This window comes from Tursiops truncatus, chromosome X (assembly GCF_011762595.2).
Source record: "Tursiops truncatus isolate mTurTru1 chromosome X, mTurTru1.mat.Y, whole genome shotgun sequence".
NCBI lineage: Eukaryota > Metazoa > Chordata > Mammalia > Artiodactyla > Delphinidae > Tursiops > Tursiops truncatus.
Window position 1 is genome coordinate 89,949,376 of NC_047055.1, and position 20,703 is coordinate 89,970,078.

Genomic DNA, 20,703 nt, shown 5'->3' on the forward strand with positions numbered 1-20,703 from the left:
TATGATCCAGCAATCCCACTCCTGGGCATATACCCAGACAAAACTATAATTCAAAAAAATACAGGCACCCCTATGTTCATAGCACCACTATTCACAATAGTCAAGACATGGAAACAACCTAAATGTCCATCGACAGATGAAAGGATAAAGAAGATGTGGTACATATATACAATGGAATACTCCTCAGCCATAAAAATGTCATTTGCAGCAACATGGATGCAACTAGAGATTATCATACTAAGTGGTCAGTCAGAAAGAGAAAGACAAACACCATATAACATCACTTATATGTGGAATCTAAAATATGACACAAATGAACCTATCTACAAAGCAGAAACAGACTCACAGACATAGAGAACAGACTTGTGGTTGCAGGGGGTGGGGGTGGACTGGGAGTATGGGGTTAGTAGGTGCAAACTATTACATACAGAATGGAAGGACAACAAGGTCCTACTTCATAGCACAGGGAACTATATTCAATGTCATGGGATAAACCATAATGGAAAGTAATATAAAAAAGTATGTGTATGTATGTATGTATGTTCGTGTGTGTGTGTGTGTATGCATGCATTAACTGAGTCACTCTGCCATACAGCAAAAATTAACACAACATTGTAATTCAACTATACTTCAATTAGGGCTTCCCTGGTGGCGCAGTGGTTAAGAATCCGCCTGCCAATGCAGGGGACACGGGTTCAATCCCTGGTCTGGGAAGATCCCACATGCCGCGGAGCAACTAAGCCCGTGCACCACAATTACTCAGCCTGCGCTCTAGAGCCCATGAGCCACAACTACTGAAGCCCGTGCGCCTCGAGCCCGTGCTCCACAACAAGAGAAGCCACTGCAATGAGAAGTTCGCACACCGAAACGAAGAGTAGCCCCTGCTCGCTGCAACTAGAGAAAGCCCACACACAGCAACAAACACCCAACTCAGCCATAAATAAATAAATGAATGAATGAATGAATAATAAACTATACTTCAATTTAAAAAAGTCTGTCAGCAGAATTCTATGGGTAATCTAAGAGAAAAACCTATTTTTCAGGAATAAGAAAATGTCTATGCTATCCTATTCTCTCTTGCTTGTATCTCTGTATTCTTCCTCTAGTTCCTTCTGTTTCTTGAACTGGATTTAATTTTATGTTCAGTGTTGCCAGGAAGGTAGTTAGAATTCAAAGTAAATGCACAATATAAACGTAGAACAAATTTTAGTATTTAAAAAAACCCACATGCGGGCTTCCCTGGTGGCGCAGTGGTTGAGAGTCCACCTGCCAATGCAGGGGACACGGGTTCGTGCCCCGATCCGGGAAGATCCCACATGCCGCGGAGCAGCTGGGCCCGTGAGCCATGGCCGCTGAGCCTGCGTGTCCAGAGCCTGTGCTCTGCAACAGGGGAGGCCACAACAGTGAGAGGCCCGCGTACAGCAAAAAAAAAAAAAACCACATGCTAAAATGACACCTAGCCATTTACATTTTGGGCTATAAACATCAGTGATTCCTTTTGCAGTACAAAACAGAGATGCCCATCCAGACTCAATCTGACCTCTGGCCCCCATATGGGAAACTAGCTACCTACTCCCTTTTTTCAAAAAGGGCAAACAGTTGAGTACCCACTATGTGTTCTCCAAACTTATGTTCTAAAACTTAAAAAATTTCAAACTCTTACTAAAATGTTTCTTACTGTATTATTTTAGGTTGTATTTCCCCAGAAGTACACCCTGAGACAAAAGGTTTTAGTATACGCGGTTTATTTGGGAAGTTACCCTAGGAAACACCACTAAGGGAGTAGAGAAGTGAGGCAGGGAAGGGAAGGAAGCCAATAAAGGGTACAGTATGGCTGACTATGCAGCTGTGGGCAACTGGGACTTAATACTGCTGGGAATTTCTAGGAGACAGTGAAGAACATTCCTCAGAGTCATTTTGCGCTAGGTGTAAGGGAACTACAGTACTTATCCCACAACTGCTGTCATTCAATGACTGGAGAAAAAGAATCCGTGATGTTTAAAGACCAAAGTGTAATAAATAGCTGGGTGACTTTTTGGTATGCAATTATTATTTTTAATACTAAAACTTGTTTTAGGGTTATATTGTGCATTTCCTTTGAATTCTAACCACACTTCTGGAAACACTGAAAAAAGGTTTCTTAAGTAGATCTTAAAATGTAATAAACATGGAAATTTAATTTCATTAAATCCTCAATACCCTCAATTTTCTGAATGAGAAAATTACATGCTACAAGGGTATTCACAAATACGGGGATTCACAAAGATCTCAGACAACATCCATTTCAAAAGTTCATATTCAAATTTTTAAAATTTAGTTGAAACTGGCTTCAATCAGGATCATTCATTTACGACCCCACTGTATCCCTGAAATAGACTGGACTTTTACTAGGTATTGAGGACAATACTCAAGGGTTGAACAAGCCAAACTGATTAAAATGTACTTCCCCGCACACTACTCTGTGTGTGTGTGTGTGTGTGTGTGTGTGTGCGTGCGTGTGCGTGTGTGTGTGTGTTGGGGGGTGGGATGGATGATGTTCAGAACACAAGAGTAGTTAAATTCAGAGTTATGAAATGTTCTACCCAAGAAAAGTTTAGATTTGAAACACAACTGTCTCCCTAGGTGGGGGAGATGGAGGGGAGGAGAGCATGGTTGAATAACAATAGACAGCATCTTTCACCAAATTAGGTAATTGCCCAGAGAAGGCAGTGTAAGGTGTGGTGGAAATATGAGTTTACTGAGGGACATTTCTGCTTTCAGTACACATCCTGCATTCTCTCAACTTCTTTTGTTCATAGCTCATCCTTTCCCCTCTAGGAAATCTTATCCCCATCCCTGCCACTGTATAAATTTTATCAATCCATCTAGATGCATTTATGTCATCTTCCCTATGAAGCTTTGCCACTTCTCCCACCTCAAACCAGAGGTAATCTTTCCAACCTCTAAATTTGGCCTTAGCATAATGTCTCTAGCATGTGACATTATGGTATAATAGTAAGAACTTAATTTTATGCAAAATGCTAACATCATTTCTTTTAAAAGGTACTAGCAACCCTTTGAGGTGGCAGAAATTTAAAGAATGAAGAGATATTAAGCAACTTGCTCAAAGAGACAGTTGCAGACATAGGAACTGAATCTAGGTCTGCCTCCAGAGCTCACTCTTAACTATTGATAATATATTTTTGCTATTTGTGTATTGACTAAATTCCATCCCATCAGACACAAATGCAACGAAAGCAGGAGTGCTAATCATCTGTGTATATTACCTAGCATACACAGTGCCTTCCACATAGCAGATGCCCACAGGTTTAGTAAATTGAACCACCCAGTATTTAAGTTCAGTATTAAGTTCAGTTTCCTGGGTGACACAGAATTAGTATGAGGGATGGTCCCTATTAATCAGGAGCTTATAAATCTCACCAAGGAGGTAAGTCTCATTTTTCCGTAACAGTAAACGATGTAATTTAAACACTTACTGAGCACCTACTATGATTCATAACAGAGTTATTAGCACTGGGAAGAAAGTAGTAAGCAAAAAAGACAAAAATTCCTATCCTCAATGAACTTACAATCTAAGGACAAATGATTATGAAATTAAGTGCATAATAATATATTCCTAGCTGCAGCCATTTAAGAGTTAATGAAGTATAATAAGGACTAGGAAAAGAGGTAGAACTTGGGTATTGCTGGGAAAGGAGAAGGAAAAATAAGCCATCTCAGCCAGGGGTTGTAATCCACACATTTTTGGAAATAATGACCTGGGGGTGTGAATGGCTATGTGCCCTGACAAAGATGTGTTCCCTCCCAATGTACAATCTCACCAAAAATGCCAACAGCATCCCCATTGAGAAACATAGATCTATGCAGAAGGATGACCCAAGCAAAGGCACTGATATGAAAATGAGTTTAAATGTGATATAGTCACTCTTCAATCCAGTGTGAGAAGTTAGGGGAGTAACTTTCTGGGAAATGTATTATTTATAAAACATACTCCTGCTTCAGTCCAAATCCTTAGAGGTTAGAGTATCTATATTAGGTGTCAGCAAACTATGGCACATGGGCCAAATCCAGCCAGCCACCTATTTTTATAAAGTTGTACTGAAACATAGCTATACCCCCACTCATTTACTTATTGTCTATATAGCTGCTTCCAGTTCCAACAGAAGAGCTGAACAGTTGCAACACAGAGACTATCCAGCTTACAAAATCTAAAACAGTTACTATGTGGCCCTTTACAAAAGAAATTTGCCAACCTCTGACCTAGACTGTATCACAGTACCCATCATAATCCCAAATTAAGAAATTATAACTTAGTAAGATTACAATCAATTTATATTGAAGGCAGGGTGTGGTTCATTAAGTTAGCAGTTCACTAATGCCAGAGAGTCCCATGAAGGTGTTTTCACTGATCCCCAACAGGGAAAATACTGACCCTTAGCATTGAGAAATGTGAATTCAGCTGCCCATCAGCATCAAAAACTCCAATAGAACCTTCCCTACTTTCTCAGTGAAGCCCAAAACCCTGAGACTGTTTTGTTAGGTTTATATATAAACCTTTATCTCTGGCTATTGAGGGACTTACTCATTACAGGGCAACTCCAGCATGCATGTGTAAACAAACTTTGTCTTTTCTCCTGTTAATCTGTCTATTGTCAGTTAATTTGCAGGCTCCCAACCACTGCACCCACACTACAAGAGGGAAAAGGCATTTCCTCCCAACAGTGACAAGCAGCAACCCTGTATGAAAATCAGACTGGGCAGGGTCTAGAATGGCCATCATGGACATATCATGATTTTGAAAGAAAACAAGCTTTAAAGACAGCAGTAGAGTGCCAGTAAGTTTAAGATCAGAACACTGCCCCGCCCCGCCCCCCCTTTGAGGACACGGCAATTTTCTATCTAGCATGGTTTGGGTTTTTTAAGGAACGTTTTAGACCCAGTATCCTACAAGCATGCAGCAGTAAGAGGGTAGCTGTTTCCCAAAGAGAATATTAGTAAAATATTCAAGCTTTTAAAAAAATTTTATTAGACAAAACTGACTAAATGATGAGATTATCAAGATATTGTTATACTACTGCCAATATTTGGGTAGAATGGCAATCTGATTGTAGCATCTCCAAACATCCCATACTCCAGTAATCACCTCTGAAGACAATTTTTTATGCAGAGATATCATTAAGAAATAAAATCAAGCCAGACTATTAGAAAAATATAATAGTATGAAGGCATTCCAGAACTCCAGGAATGAATTTCCAAATGCCTTCTGGGTACTCTCCACCTATTGAATATACTACAAATACCTGAAATCCCATTATCTTACACTGCAGAGGAGAGTCTGATGCTCTAATGGTACTGAAGATTTTACATAGTGGTAGCAATCTCACCAGTTAACCAATCCAAAAAGTAATCCTACTTTTCTTGTCTCAACTCTTCCCCACCAATAAGCCAAATTCATTCTATTCACAAAGCTCATTTTACAATCAAAAAGCCTTTGAATCTATCCCCTTCTCCATTCCTACTGCCTTTCTCTAGGTAGTTTAGGACCTTGCCTTTGTCTACCTGACCTGTTTCAATAGCTTCCTAACTCAGCTCCCAAACGTTCGCCTCCCCTTCCATGTCCCCCCTTTCAAAATACCTTCCACACCATTACCAGTGAACTTGTGAAAAACTCAACCATGACACTTTCTCTATTTTAAACTCCTCTGAAGATTACCTACAACCTAGCCTGACTATAAGGGTCTTGGTTATATGACTCTTGCTCAACTTTCCCAATCCCACAGCCACCACTCCAGTCAGGACAAATGACATGCAGGCCTATGAATAAAATATGCTCTTATACATTTCCATGATTTTAAACATGTTTGCTTCCTCTGCTGAAAAAGCCAATGCCATCTTTCCTTCAACTCATTTCTCAATCTAGCAAATTCCCATCCATCCTTGGGACTTCCCTTGTGGTGCAGTGGTTAAGACTCCATGCTCCCAATGCAGAGGGCCCAGGTTTGATCCCTGGTCAGGGAACTAGATCCTACATGCGTGGCGCAACTAAGGAACCCACCTGCCGCAACTAAGACCCGGCGCAACGAACCAACCAAATAAATAAATAAAATTCCTATCTATCCTTTAACACATCATTCATCTCTTCTTTCCACAAGTATCACCTGACACATTCCCAAGTGCAGAGTTAGGTTTTTCTGAAGCAAGTTTCCAAATGAATATTCATGTCTATTACAGATATGCCCTTCATCTCCTCTACTAGAATATGAGCTTGTAAAAAGGCAGATAGAGCTCAAGTCATCTTTTGATCCCTATGGCAAAGTAACTAGCATATATAAGTTACTGAGGAAAGTTTTACTGCTAATAAATCAATCTCTTACAGCCTTAAATAACCTATTACACATTTTTATCAAAGAATTTAACACTGTGCTGATTCAATTTATACAGAATCACTCCCTTAATACAATCCAAACTACCTTTTGAACACTTGTAAGAGTTTCTCCTAGTTACAATAATATAGCAAAAGAGGTTGTCAAAGCTCATTACATCAATCAGATCCAAAGTTATAGCATTAGAGCAGAAGTTCTGCTTCCATGAAACTAATACAACATTGTATATCAACTATACTCCAATAAAAATTTTTAAACAAAAAGAAGAAGTAGTTCTGCTTCCAAAATCTATGCATAGTATTGCATAGAGATCATGAAATCAGGCTACAGAGGCCATCAGACTTGGCTTGTCACTTACTATCGACTCACAAAACAAGTTAACTGAGTCTCAATTTCATAGGGTTGCTTTGAGGAATTAAGATTATACATGACCTGGCACTTGGGATTTTTGTGAGAAGTAAAGGAGGTAATGTATCTACCACCAACAAGAAAACTATCTAGCACATGGTAATTGCTCAATGGATACAGTATGACAGATAAAATTCTTGGAAGTCTCACATGCTGTAAAAAAAAAAATTACACATTAAAAACAAGAGGATTTAGAAATAAAAGAGAGTTGTGGACAAGACTGCTCAAGACCTATGCAACATTATAACCAGAGGATTTCAAAAGTAGTAACTAGTACCTGGAGACAGCCTGAACCACTCAAGCAAGAAGCTCAGCATGATGATAGGTTGCCATGGTCGATATCAAAAATGAACAAAACAATGAAGTTGCAATTCTGGCAATCCTTTAATTAGAGCAGAGCTGGAAGGTGCTGAGACAATGAAAATAGCTGAGAGCTGTACAAAACTGGGAACCTGCTTTTCTGAGGAAGAGCTCTGGATGAAGGTACTCGTGCTTAATTTTCTTAAAATCTAGACTACAGAACTCCTGCTACCAGTGCTGCAGTCAAGCTGAGAGAACTTTTCCCTTCCCTACTTAAGTTTATAATTATACTCCCCATTATCCAGAAAAAAGCTTAAGTGAAACAGTAAGACTTCCACATCATACAACGTAATTCCCTTATTTACCAATAACATGAATTAATTTCTCTTAGTAGTACAGTCTATTTTGCAACGTGTATCTTCTCTTACTGTTTTCTATCCTAACTATTAACATGATAAGACGAAATAAAGACATTTCTCAGCCTCTGTTGCAGCTAAGAGTTCTCAAATTACTAAGTTCTCGCCAGTGAGATGTGTATAATCTCATGATTCCCTTAAAGCCGCAATCCCCAACCTTTTTGGCACCAGGAACCAGTTTCGTGGAAGACAATTTTTCCACAGACTGGGGGGCCGGGGGGGATGGTTTCGGGATGATTCAAGAGCATTACATTTATTGTGCACTTCATTTCTATTACTATTGCACTGTAATATATAATAAAATAATTATACAACTCACCATAATGCAGAATCAGTGGGAGCCCTGAGCTTGTTGTCACTTGTCACTCACTGATAGGCCTTTGATATGAGTCTGCAAGCAATTGATTTATTATGGTCTCTATGCAGTCAAACCTCTCTGCTAATGATAATCTGTATTTGCTGCCGCTCCCCAGCGCTAGCATCACTGCCTCAGCTCCACCTCAGATCATCAGGCATTAGATTCTCATAAGGAGCGCGCAATCTAGATCCCTTGCATGTGCAGTTTACTGTAGAGTTCGGGCTCCTATGAGAATCTAATGCTGCCGCTGACCTGAGAGGAGGCGGAGCTCAGGCAATAATGGGAGTGATGAGGAGTGGCGGTAAATATAGATGAAACTTCGCTCACTTGCCCACCGCTCACCTCCTGCTGTGCGGCCCAGTTCCTAACAGGCTACAACCGGACTGGGACCACGTGGCCCGGGGGTTGGAGACCCCTGCCTTAAAGAAAAGGGTTGTTGCCCTCTGCTTCCTCTTCCTCTGACCAGCTCCTTGGAATGTAGAACCAACTCCAAGGCATCAGATAAAGAAAACTCAAGAAAGAAAAAATATAGACCAATTTGAATTATGAACAAGGATGCAAAGATGCTACATATTAGCAACCCCAATCCAGAAATAACTAACAACGATAAAAACTTATTGTCAATTTGAACTTACTTCAGAAATACAAGATTGATTTAAGGAGAAAAAAATATAAAATTACCTCAATGGATGCAGGAAAAGTATTTGCATACAAAAGAAAAATGCTGACTTTTAAACTGAAAATTTTTAAAGTTGGTTGTCATTAGAGTAAGGAAGTTCCTTTCTATTCTTAGTTTGCTATTTACAAAAAAAGAACTTAAAGTAATCATGTTTAATGGTAAAACATTTAAAACGTTCCCTTTAAGAAGGGAAATAAACAAGACAAATGTACTATACCACCTCTTTCAATCCATACTGTGCTGTCATCCTAGTTATTGCAGTAGCAGGAGCAAAGATCACAAAAATTAAGAAACAAAGTTACCATTAATTACAAAGGTAGGATAGTCTACATAGAAAATCCAAAGTAACATAGTCAAATTAGCCAAGTTAGTAAAAGTTAGTGAAGTTCTCAGTAAATTTAAAGCATATAAAAACCAACTGTAGTTCTATATTCCAGCAAAGAGATAAAAATGAAATTAAAATGACATTTATAACAGCAATAAAACTAGAAGATCTAAAATACATTATTTTATAATATGCATAAGAACTTTATATGGAAATACCATAAAACTTTATTGAATGAAAGACAATGACAGTTTTTCTTTTTTAAACTGTACAAAGTTAATACAATTCCAATCAATCCCTGGAAGCCATTGTGTTTTATTTATTTAATTTTATGGCTCTGATTTCCAGCACTACAGAATTTGACTAGATATTGAACAAATATTAAGACAAATCTAAGACTCCAGATCTGTGCTAACTGTTGCAAACCCACTTTACCATCTATCTGGCCCTTGCCTTCCTTTTCCCCACTTTGAGGCCTCTAACAATTACCCCAGGGTCTAAAACAGGGGGCCACAAACTATGGCCAGTCAAAATTTTTTCTTCAAGTCCCAGGAGCTAAAAAATTATTCTTATATTTTATGATGGTTACACTGTAAATGATTAGCTAAGTACCTACATAATAGATAATTTTGCCTCTTGGCCCACAAGGCCTAAAATATTTACTTTTTCACCCTTTCGAAAAAGTATTTGGACCTCTGCTCTAGACCAAGAACTTGGGAGAGTTCCCTGAACACCTACTGTACTTTCTTTCATGTGCTGGCTGACTCAGTTCTCTTCTTTAAAAGGCTTTCCACGTCTCCTACCTGGAAAACTCCCATTAATCCTTCCCTCCAGTCTCAACTGTTCTGTGGAGCTTCTCTAATTCCCACTCAGACTTTCCCATACTCCTTACACAAAGAGACGTACTTCTGCCTCACTCCTGAACACCTCTAATATATCACTTCCAAAAGCTTATGCTTGTTTGTGCCTCCCTCACCCAGAATATGGGCAACTTGAGAGCAGAACTATCTTACTTATCCCTGTATTGCCAACAAAGCCCTTGTCAATGACAGTAAAAGCCAGTTAGTGACCGACATAAATAGTGTAACAGAAGTCATGGATAGGTCAGAAGATGAGTGCAGGTTCCACTAGTTCATCCACCAATTTGTGCAGACCTGAATGCAGTCTAGCCCATAAAGTAAAAGAAATTAAATAATGATTTCTAGGATGTGGTCTGCTTGTAAAATTGTAAAACTTCTAAAGAAACTAACCCTTGTGGACAAAAAGATGTTACCTGTCATTCCAGTAAACAAGGAATGTTGCCAACCATCAAGCCATCAGCTGCTGCTCCCCCCCACCACACACACACACTCACCAAGGTGCACCTTCAAGTGAATTCAGGATGGAGAAAAACCAGGATACTGGCCCTTGATAGTCAAGATGCATATCAAAGAAATTTCAATGAGCCCAGACTCTTGCCTCTTCCCATACACAGAAAAGCACTAAAATCATTATGTTTGACTACATTTTTTTCCCCCCAGCAAAAACTCTTATATATCCTGGCTCTTCTCTTACCTCTTTGGAACAGTTCCTCTGAGCTATATGAGAGGCTGTTTCCCGGGTTACAGTCCTCAGTAAGGTCCCTGAATTAAACATAATTCTCAACTTTCAGGTTGTGTTTTTGTTTTTTCAGTTGACATCCTTATTCTCAAATATACTGCTTTTTAACTTTTCGTATATATTCTTTAAAAGATCTCACTCTCTTTCTCTGCCTTTCTGGGCAAAAAAGTTTTGTTTTGGTTTTTTTCCAGGTTAATTTAAGCTTTAAACTTGTTGAAATATTAATTACAGTTCTGCCTTCCATAAAGTTCTAAATATTTTCACGTTATAAAGCACTTCAATATTGATATATTTAAATACTCAATGTATTTTTAAACTCAAAACATGAATCTGAACTGGGAAAACCGTGAGTTTTTCCATTATAACAATTCTCTCCCCAAAATCTCTCCCCTACCCAACATTAATCCCTAATCCCACATCAGTACTACATTAACAAAAAAATAAAACCATATGGTAGCTAAATGGAAAAAAGAAAACCTTACTACTCAGCCCCAATTAGGAAAGAAGGCCAGCACAATTTTCAGAGCTGGTAAGAAATGCAGCATTACAATTTTCTAACATGTATTGAATCAAGGACTAAAATAGACCTTCTTGGTGAATGTACTTTAAGGACAAGAATTGTTTATAATTAGCATACCAAAAACACATGCAAAGTAATCTCTACAAGCTTTGAGTTCCTGAAACACTCCATCTTTTTCAGCAGTAATATTATAAAGCTCCATGATATTTTATATACACATACAAAGATATATGTAAATTTACTCTTCAATATTTTTTCACTGTCCCAAATTAAATTTTAACCCAATTCTCTCAAAGCCATTGTAAAAGCAGGATGTTTTTTTAAGATAATGAACTAATTTAAAGGGGTTTTGTTAATCAGAAGAACTGTACCCACAAATATTTTAATGAATCAATATATCCCCCAAAATTACACATAATGCACAATTAACAGGCAAATACTATTTTATACTGAAAAAGGTTGCTCTCCATCTTTCCACAACATTTAATCAATGGTTCTTTTAGACAAGCATACTACCGTAACTCAAACCTTTTCTTTCTTTTCTTAAATACAAGTGGGGAAAAAAGAAGAAAAAAGTCAGTTTTATTTATTTAAAAGTTCACAATCATAAATGAATATATACAGAAATTGTTTAGTAAAGTACACATGATAAAAATCATCAGAGGGCTTCCCTGGTGGCGCAGTGGTTGAGAGTCCGCCTGCCGATGCAGGGGACACGGGTTTGTGCCTCGGTCTGGGAAGATCCCACATACCGCGGAGCGGCTGGGCCTGTGAGCCATGGCCGCTTAGCCTGTGCGTCCGGAGCCTGTGCTCCGCAACGGGAGAGGCCACAACAGTGAGAGGCCCGCATACCACAAAAAAAAAAAAAAAAAAAAAAAAATCATCAGGAAGCACCAGCACTTCTTCATATTTTAACGTTTATCTCCTTACAGTCTTCTACTTATATAATGAAATACATAGCAGCATTAACAGTGTACATACAATTTTTTATTCCTACCTTCCTACTTTATACCATAAACCATAACAGCAATTTTTAAACCTTCCTGACTCATGAATGAGTTTAGGTTTTGTTATAGTTGTTGAAGGGGATCAGGACAGGATACCCCTAGATGTGCTGGTTTAACCTAAGAATTATTTTGAGCTGGAGGCATTTGAGTTCCTGAAATCCCTTATATATGCTAAAAGCAGAGCCTCCCAAAATAATAAAACTGTCATATACCCCTCCCGGTAGAAACTCTAACAGACATTATCATAATACATCATATCTCCCATCTATTCTCTTAAGGGCCTACTTATCTTTCCAAAAAGTTATTTGTTTTCCTTTAAGTGCCCTTTCTTGCTCTTCTCATCACCTACTAAGTTGGTATATAGCCTCAAATTCTAACCACCCCTTTGAGTTACTCATCACTGAGTTCTACTGAATGAATATGCATTGCATGTGTAAACAAACTGTTTTTTCCCTCCTGTTAATCTGTTTTAAGTATAATTCACAGGACCCAGCCAGGAGAGGTTCAATTAAGAACTGATTTCTCATCAGGAAGTATGGAAGCAAGAAGACACCAGAATTTCACTTAAAAAAAAAAAAAAAACACTAGACTTATCCTGGTTATCATTTTGAAACATACAGAAATATCGAATCACTATGTTGCAGAACAGGAACTAACACAGTGCTGTAGGTCAATTATACTTCAAAAATAAACAAACACAAAGGAAGCAAGAATACACAATAGGGAAAAGACAATCTCTTCAATAAGTGGTGCTGGGAAAACTGGACAGCTACATGTAAAAGAATGAAAGTAGGACATTTTCTCACACCATATACAAAAATAAACTCAAATGGATTTAAAACCTGAATGTAAGACTGTAAAACCATAAAACTGGAAGAAAACACAGGCAGAACACTCTTTGACATAAATCATGGCAATATTTTTTTGGATATGTTTCTTAAGGCAAAGGAAACAAAAACAAAAATGAATAAATGAGACCTAATTAAACTTAAAAGCTTTTGCACAGCAAAGGAAACCATCGGCAAAACAAAAAGGACAATTCACCAAATGGGAGAAAATATTTGCAAATGATATGACCAATAACAGGTTAATATCCAAAATATATATAAACAGCTCATACAAATTAAATATTTTTTTAAAATCTGACTTTAAAATGGGCAGAAGATCTGAATACACATTTTTCCAAAGAAGACATACAGATGGCCAAACAGGCACATGAAAAGATGCTAATCGTTGGAGAAATGCAAATCAAAACCACAATGAGATATCACCTCATACCCGTCAGAATGGCTATCATCAAAAAGAACACAAATAACAAATGTTGGCAAGGATGTGGAGAAAAAGGAACCCTTGTACACTGTTGGTGGGAATGTAAACTGGTACAGCCACTGTGGGAAACAATATGGAGGTTCCTCGAAAAACTAAAAATAAAACTACCATATGATCCAGCAATCCCACTCCTGGGTATATATCTGAAGAAAACAAAAACACTAATTTGAAAAGATACATATACCCCAATGTTCATGGCAGCATTATGTACAATAGCCAAGATATGGAATCAACCTCAGTGTCCATCAGCAGACAAATGGATAAAGAAGATGTGGTACATATATACAATAGAATAAATACATATCAACATGGATGGACCTGGAAGGTATTGTGCTTAGTGAAATAAGACAGAGAAAAACAGATACTGTATGTTATTACTTATATGTGGAATCTAAAAAAATAAAACAAACAAATGAATATAACAAAACAAACACAGATTCACAAATATAGAGAACAAACTGGTGGTTACCAGAGGGGAGAGGGAAGGAGGGTGGGGCAAGATAGGGGTAGGGGATCAAGAGATACAAACTACTATGTATAAACTAAATAAGCTACAAGGATATATTGTACACCACAGGGAATATAGCCAATATTTTACAATAACTTTTTAAAAAAGCAAGCCAACCCATAATTCTCTATCAAGAAAAAATGCCCTTTAAAATTAAGTCAAAAAATATTTTCAGATAAAAGAAATTCATCTCCGCCATACCTTTACCATAAGAAATGCTAAACAAAGTTCTTTGGCCAAAAAGAAAATGACAGTACATGGTAACAATTCATACAAAGTAATGAAGAGCATCAGAAATGGTAACAATATGGGTAAATAAAATTACTATTACACTGTAATATATGGGCCTGTTCAAAGCAAAATAACATCACCTTGCGTAGATCTAATACACGTAACAGCTATTACGTAAAGGACATGAGTGGGTACGATGTGGACCTATATAACTGCAAACTTTCTACATTTTATGTGAATTGGTATAATACTGAGACTTGACTGTGAAAAATTAAAGGGTTTATACACTATAATCCCTAGAGTCACCACTGAACAAATAATGAAAAGAAGAATAGGTGAAAAGGTCAATAGGAAAAGTAAAGTAAAATTGTAAAACAGATTGAAATATAAAGGGGGGGAGTGGTATGGAGAACATAAGACCAAGAAATTAAGGGAATAAACATAAAAGGAAAGATCAAATGAAAGACACAAACCCAATCATACCAATGATTTCATTAACTATCAGTGGCTAAACAGCACAAGTAAAAAACAGAGACTTTCAGATTGGATAAAAAAGCAAGACCCATTTAACAAGCTATCTATAAAAGTATTATAAATATAAAGATGCCAAAAGGTTGAAAAGAAAAGGATATCTCGGGCTTCCCTGGTGGCACAGTGGTTGAGAGTCCGCCTGCCGATGCAGGGGATGCAGGTTCGTGCCCCAGTCCAGAAGGATCCCACATGCCGCAGAGCGTCTAGGCCCGTGAGCCATGGCCGCTGAGCCTGCGCATCCGGAGCCTGTGCTCCGCAACGGGAGAGGCCACAACAGTGAGAGGCCCGCGTACCGCAAAAAAAAAAAAGAAAAAAGAAAAAAAAGAAACGGATATCTCACAGAAATAACAAGCCTAAGAAGAAAGGAATAGCTAAATTAAAATCAGATAAAACACATGTCAAAACAAAAGGAATTACTAAAGGTAAAAAACAGTATTTCTTTATGACAAAAGGGTCAGTTCATCAGGTAAAAATAACAGTAACAAATGTGTGTGTACCTAATAAGAGAGTTTCAAAATATATTAAAGAACAAAAGGGCAAAATTAAGAAAGACAATTCTACCATCACAAGAAGAGATAATAACCTGTCAGCAAATGACAAGGACAAAAAAAATTGTTTAAGAAAAATACCTTCAAATATCTTTAACTGTTATTTATACCACAATACAACCAACAAATGCAAATCATGTGCTTCTTTTCAAGTGCTGACCCAATAAAGTCTCAATACATTCTGAAAGAATGAAATCATAGAGTATGTTATATAAATGAAACAAAAATTACTAACTATGAGATAGCTAAAATAACCCAAGTATTTTGAAATTATACAATATATATATAAATAACCATGGGTAAGAAAGTGGAAGTGAAGTAGAAAATGCTTTCAAATGAATGACAATGAAAATTAAAAATATAAAATTTGTGAGATACAGCTATATCAATACTAAGAAAAATGCATACTTTGAAACACTTGAATTAGAGAAAAAAGGTAGAAAATCAATGATCTAAGCTTCCATCTTAGGAAATAAGAAAATTAAACACAAAGTAAGCAGAAGCAAATAATAAAGACAATCAGGAATCAATGAAATAGGGATTGGATGAAATGTAAAACAGGAAAACAATACTGAAGAAAAAAACTACAAAACAAAAATTTGACTTTTTGCAAACATCAATAAAATTGGTAACCATCCAGCCAGGCTGACCAAGAAAAGAAGAGAAGACCAAATTACCAATATCAGGAATGAAAGACAATATACAGATTCTATAGTTATTTAAAGGAAATTAGGGTTATGACAGAAAAAATAGTAAATGTGAAATTTTATGAAAGAGACAAACTCCTTGAAAGACAAAATAAAACTGAAACAAGAAGTAACAGAAAACCTGAATAGCCCTGTACATATTAGAGGAATTCAAATTGTAGTTAAAAACTATTCACAAAGAAACTCTAGGTCCAGCTGACTTTACTGATAAATTCTATTCAACACTGGAAGAAGAAATAATACCAACCCTATACATACACTCAGAAATAGAGAGGAGAGAACAATTCCCCACTCTTTTTATGAGGCCAGATTTATCCTGATGGAAAAAAATCAGAAGTCGTAAGAAGAAAATTAGAGTAATATCATTTATGAACAAAGATGCAAAAATGCTCAACAAATTATTACTACAATGAAGCCAACAACATATAAAAATGATAACAGATCTAACAGGGGTTTATCCAAGGAACAGCTTTAAAAAAAAAAAAAGAATCAAGCAATGTACCTAACTGTATAACACATTAAGAAAGAAAATCCATAGACTCTCAATACAGGAAGGAATAATTACTTGACAAGTTCCATACCTATTCATTATAAATGAAAAACAGGAACAACAAAAAAAAAGAAATCTCAAAGTAAAACTAGTAACAGAAGGAAACTTCTTCAATCTGAATCTGTAAAAACTCTACAGTTAACATCGTATTCAAGGGTGAAAACTGAATGTTTTCCCCCAAAGACCAGGAACAACACAAGGATGTTCCCTTCTATTCAACACTATACTAGAGGTCCTTGCCAATCCAACAAGGCAAGAAAAAGATTAAGTAGTAACCACAGATTAGAAAAGAAAAATTGTATTTATCTGCAAGCAGCATGATAACGTACATAGAAAATCCTCTGAAATCTAGACCAAAGCTACCAGACCTAATAATTTATCAAGATAGCAGGATGCTAGGTAAATGTACAATAATCTTTTCTGCTCCTATACAATAGCAACAATAATTGGAAATAAAATTTTACGACGACTCCAATCACAACAGCATCAAAGAGTAAACTAGAGATAAACTTAACAAGGAAAAATGTGCGATGGAAACAATAAAACATTGCTGAAGAAAATTAAAGAAGACCTAAATAAATGGTGAGATATACCATGTTTGTGGACAAACAAATGCATTATTTTTAAAAAGAGATATTCTCCCCAAATTGGTCAATGCATACAATGCAGTCCCAATCAAAATCCTAGCAGGAGAAATTGGCAAATTGCTTCTAAACTGTATATAGAAAAGCAAACGACCTAGAAAAAAACAAAATTTTGAAAAAGAACACAGAAGACTTACACTGCTTGATTTCAAGACTAAAGTAGCAAAACAGTATGCTACTGGCTTTAAAATAGACATATAGGAGACCTTCAAGATGGCAGAGGAGTAAGACGTGTATATCACTTTCGTCTCCACAAATACATCAGAAATACAACTACATGTGGAACAACTCCTACAGAACACCTACTGAACGCTGGCAGAAGACCTCAGACTTCCCAAAAGGCAAGAAACTCACCACGTACCTGGGTAGGGCAAAAGAAAAAACAGAGACAAAAGAATAGGGACAGGACCCGCACCTCTGGGAGGGAGCTGTGAAGGAGGAAAAGTTTCCACACACTAGGAAGCCCCTTCACTGGTGGAGATGGGGGGAAACTTCGGAGCCACGGAGGAGAGCACAGCAACAGGGGTGCGGAGGGCAAAGCGGAGAGATTCCCGAACAGAGGATCGGTGCTGACCAGCACTCACCAGCCCGAGAGGCTACTCTGCTCACCCGCCGGGACGGGCAGGGGCTAGGAGCTGAGGCTCGGGCTTCACAGGTCAGATACCAGGGAGAGGACTGCGGTTGGCTGCATGAACACTGCCGGAAGCGGGTTAGTGTGCCACAGCTAGCCGGGAGGGGAGTCCTGGAAAAACTCTGGACCTGCCTAAGAGGCAAGAGACCAATGTTTCAGGGTGTGCAAGGAGAGGGGATTCAGAGCACTGCCTAAATGAGCTCCAGAGACGGGCGTGAGCCACAGCTATCAGCACAGACCCCAGAGACGGGCAAGTAACGGTAAGGCACCTGCTGCAGCCACCAATAAGCCTGTGTGCAAGCACAGGTTACTATCCACACCTCCCCTCCCGGGAGCCTGTGCAGCCCTCCACTGCCAGGGTCCTGTGATCCAGGGACAACTTCCCCAGGAGAAAAAACGCCGCGCCTCAGGCTGCTGCAATGTCAGTCCGGCCTCTGCCGCGGCAGGCTCCATCCGCATTGCATACCCTTCCCTCCCCCTCGGCCTGAGTGAGCCATAGCCCCCTATTCAGCTGCTACTTTAACCCCGTCCTGAGTGAAGAACAGACGCCCTCAGGCGACCTACACGTAGAGGCGGGGCCAAATCCAAAGCTGAACCCCAGGAGCTGTACTAACAAAGAAGAGAAAGGGAAATTTCTCCCAGCAGCCTCAGGAGCAGCGGATTAAATCTCCACAATCAACTTGATATATCCTGCATCTGTGGAACACCTGAATAGACAATGAATCATCCCAAAATTGAGGCGGTAGACTTTGGGAGCAACTGTAGACTTGGGGTTTGCTTTCTGCATCTAATTTGTTTCCGGTTTTATGTTTATCTTAGTTTAGTATTTAGAGTTTATTATCATTGGTATATTTGTTTATTGATTTGGTTGCTCTCTTCCTTTTTTATATATATATATTTTTTTCTTTTTCTCTTTTTGTTAGTGTGTATGTGCGTGCTTCTTTGTGTGACTTTGTCTGTACAGCTTTGCTTTTACCATCTGTCCTAGGGTTCTGTCTGTCCGTTTTTCTTTTTATTATTTTTTTAGTATAGTTTTTAGCACTTGCTATCATTGGTGGATTTCTTTTTTGGTTTGGCTGCTCTCTTCTTTTTTATTACTTTTTAATTTTTTTATTTTTAATAATTTTCCTTCCCTCTCTCCTTCCCTTCCTTCCTTTTTCTCTCCCTTTTCTTCTGGGCCATGTGGCTGATACGGTCTTGGTGCTCCAGCCGGGTGTCAGGCCTCTGCCTCTGAGGTGGGAGAGCCGAGTTCAGGACAATGGTCCAACAGAGACCTCCAGGCTGCACATGAAATATCAAATGGCGAAACTGCTCCCAGAGATCTCCATCGCAACGCTAAGACCCAGCTCCACTCAACGACCAGCAAGCTACAGTGCTAGACACCCTACGGCCAAACAACTAGCAAGACAGGAACACAACCTCATCCATGAGCAGAGATGCTGCCTAAAATTAAAATAATAAGGTCACAGACACTCAAAAACACACCACCAGACATGGTCCTGCCCACCAGAAAGACAAGATCCAACCTAATCCACCAGAACACAGGCACGAATGCCCTCCACCAGGAAGCCTACACAACCCAGTGAATCATCCTTAGCCACTGGGGGCAGACACCAAAAACAACGGGAACTACGAACCTGCAGCCTGTGAAAAGGAGACCCCAAACACAGTAAGTTAAGCAAAATGAAAAGACAGAGAAACACACAGTAGACGAAGGAGCAACGCAGAAACCCACAATACCAAACAAATGAAGAGGAAATAGGCAGTCTACCTGAAAAAGAATTCAGAGTAATGATAGTAAAGATGATCCAAAATCTTGGAAACAGAACAGAGAAAATACAGGAAACATTTAACAAGGACCTAGAAGAACAGAGCAAACAAACAATGATGAACAGCACAATAAATAAAATTAAAAATTCTCCAGAAGGGATCAATAGCAGAAGAACTGAGGAGGAAGAACAGGTAAGTCACCTGTAAGATAAAACAGTGGAAATAACTACCACAGAGCACAATAAAGTAAAAAGCATGAGAAGAACGGAGGACAGCCTCAGAGACCCCTGGGACCACAGTAAATGCACTAACATTCGAGTTACAGGGATCCCAGAAGAAGAAGAGGAAAAGAAAGGGACTGAGAAAATATTTCAAGAGATTATAGTTGAAAACTTCCCTAATATGGGAAAGAAAACAGTTAATCAAATCCAGGCAGCACATAGAGTCCATACAGGACAAATCCAAGGAGAAACACGCCAAGACACATATTAATCACACTATGAAAATTTAAGTACAAAGAAAAAATATTAAAAGCAGAAAAGGAAAAACAACAAATAACATACAAGGGAATCTCCATAAGGTTAACAGCTGATCTTTCAGCAGAAACTCTGCAAGCCAGAAGGGAGTGGCAGGACATACTTAAAGTGATGAAAGGGAAAAACCTACAACCAAGATTACTCTACCCAGCAAGGATCTCATTCAGATTCAACGGAGAAATTAAAACCTTTACAGACAAGCAAAAGCTAAGAGAAGTCAGCACCACCAAACCAGCTTTACAACAAATGATAAAAGAACGTCTCTAGGCAGGAAACACAAGAGCAGGAAAAGACCTACAATAACAAACCCAAACAATTAAGAAAATGGTACCAGGAACACACATATCGATAACTACCTTAAATGTAAATGGATTACATGCTCAAACCAAAAACACAGACTGGCCGAATGGATACAAAAACAAGACCCATACATATGCTGTCTACAAGAGATCCACTTCAGACCTAAGAACACATAGAGACTGCAACAGAGGGGACGAAAAAAGATATTCCATGCAAAAGGAAATCAAAAGAAAGCTGGAGTAGCAATTCTCATATCAGACAAAATATACTATAAAATAAAGACTTTTACAAGAGACAAAGAAGGAAACTACATAATGACCAAGGGATCAATCCAAGAAGATATAACAATTGTAAATATTTATGCACCCAACATAGGAGCACTTCAATACATAAGGCAAATCCTAACAGCCATTAAAGGGGAAA

The 20,703-nt window shown here is 38.3% G+C and overlaps 1 protein-coding gene across 1 annotated transcript in view; it reads right to left on the minus strand.

The window, feature by feature from the left end:
* The window catches only part of KDM6A (lysine demethylase 6A), a 204,571-nt gene that overhangs the window by 98,367 nt on the left and 85,501 nt on the right, over nt 1-20,703 (minus strand).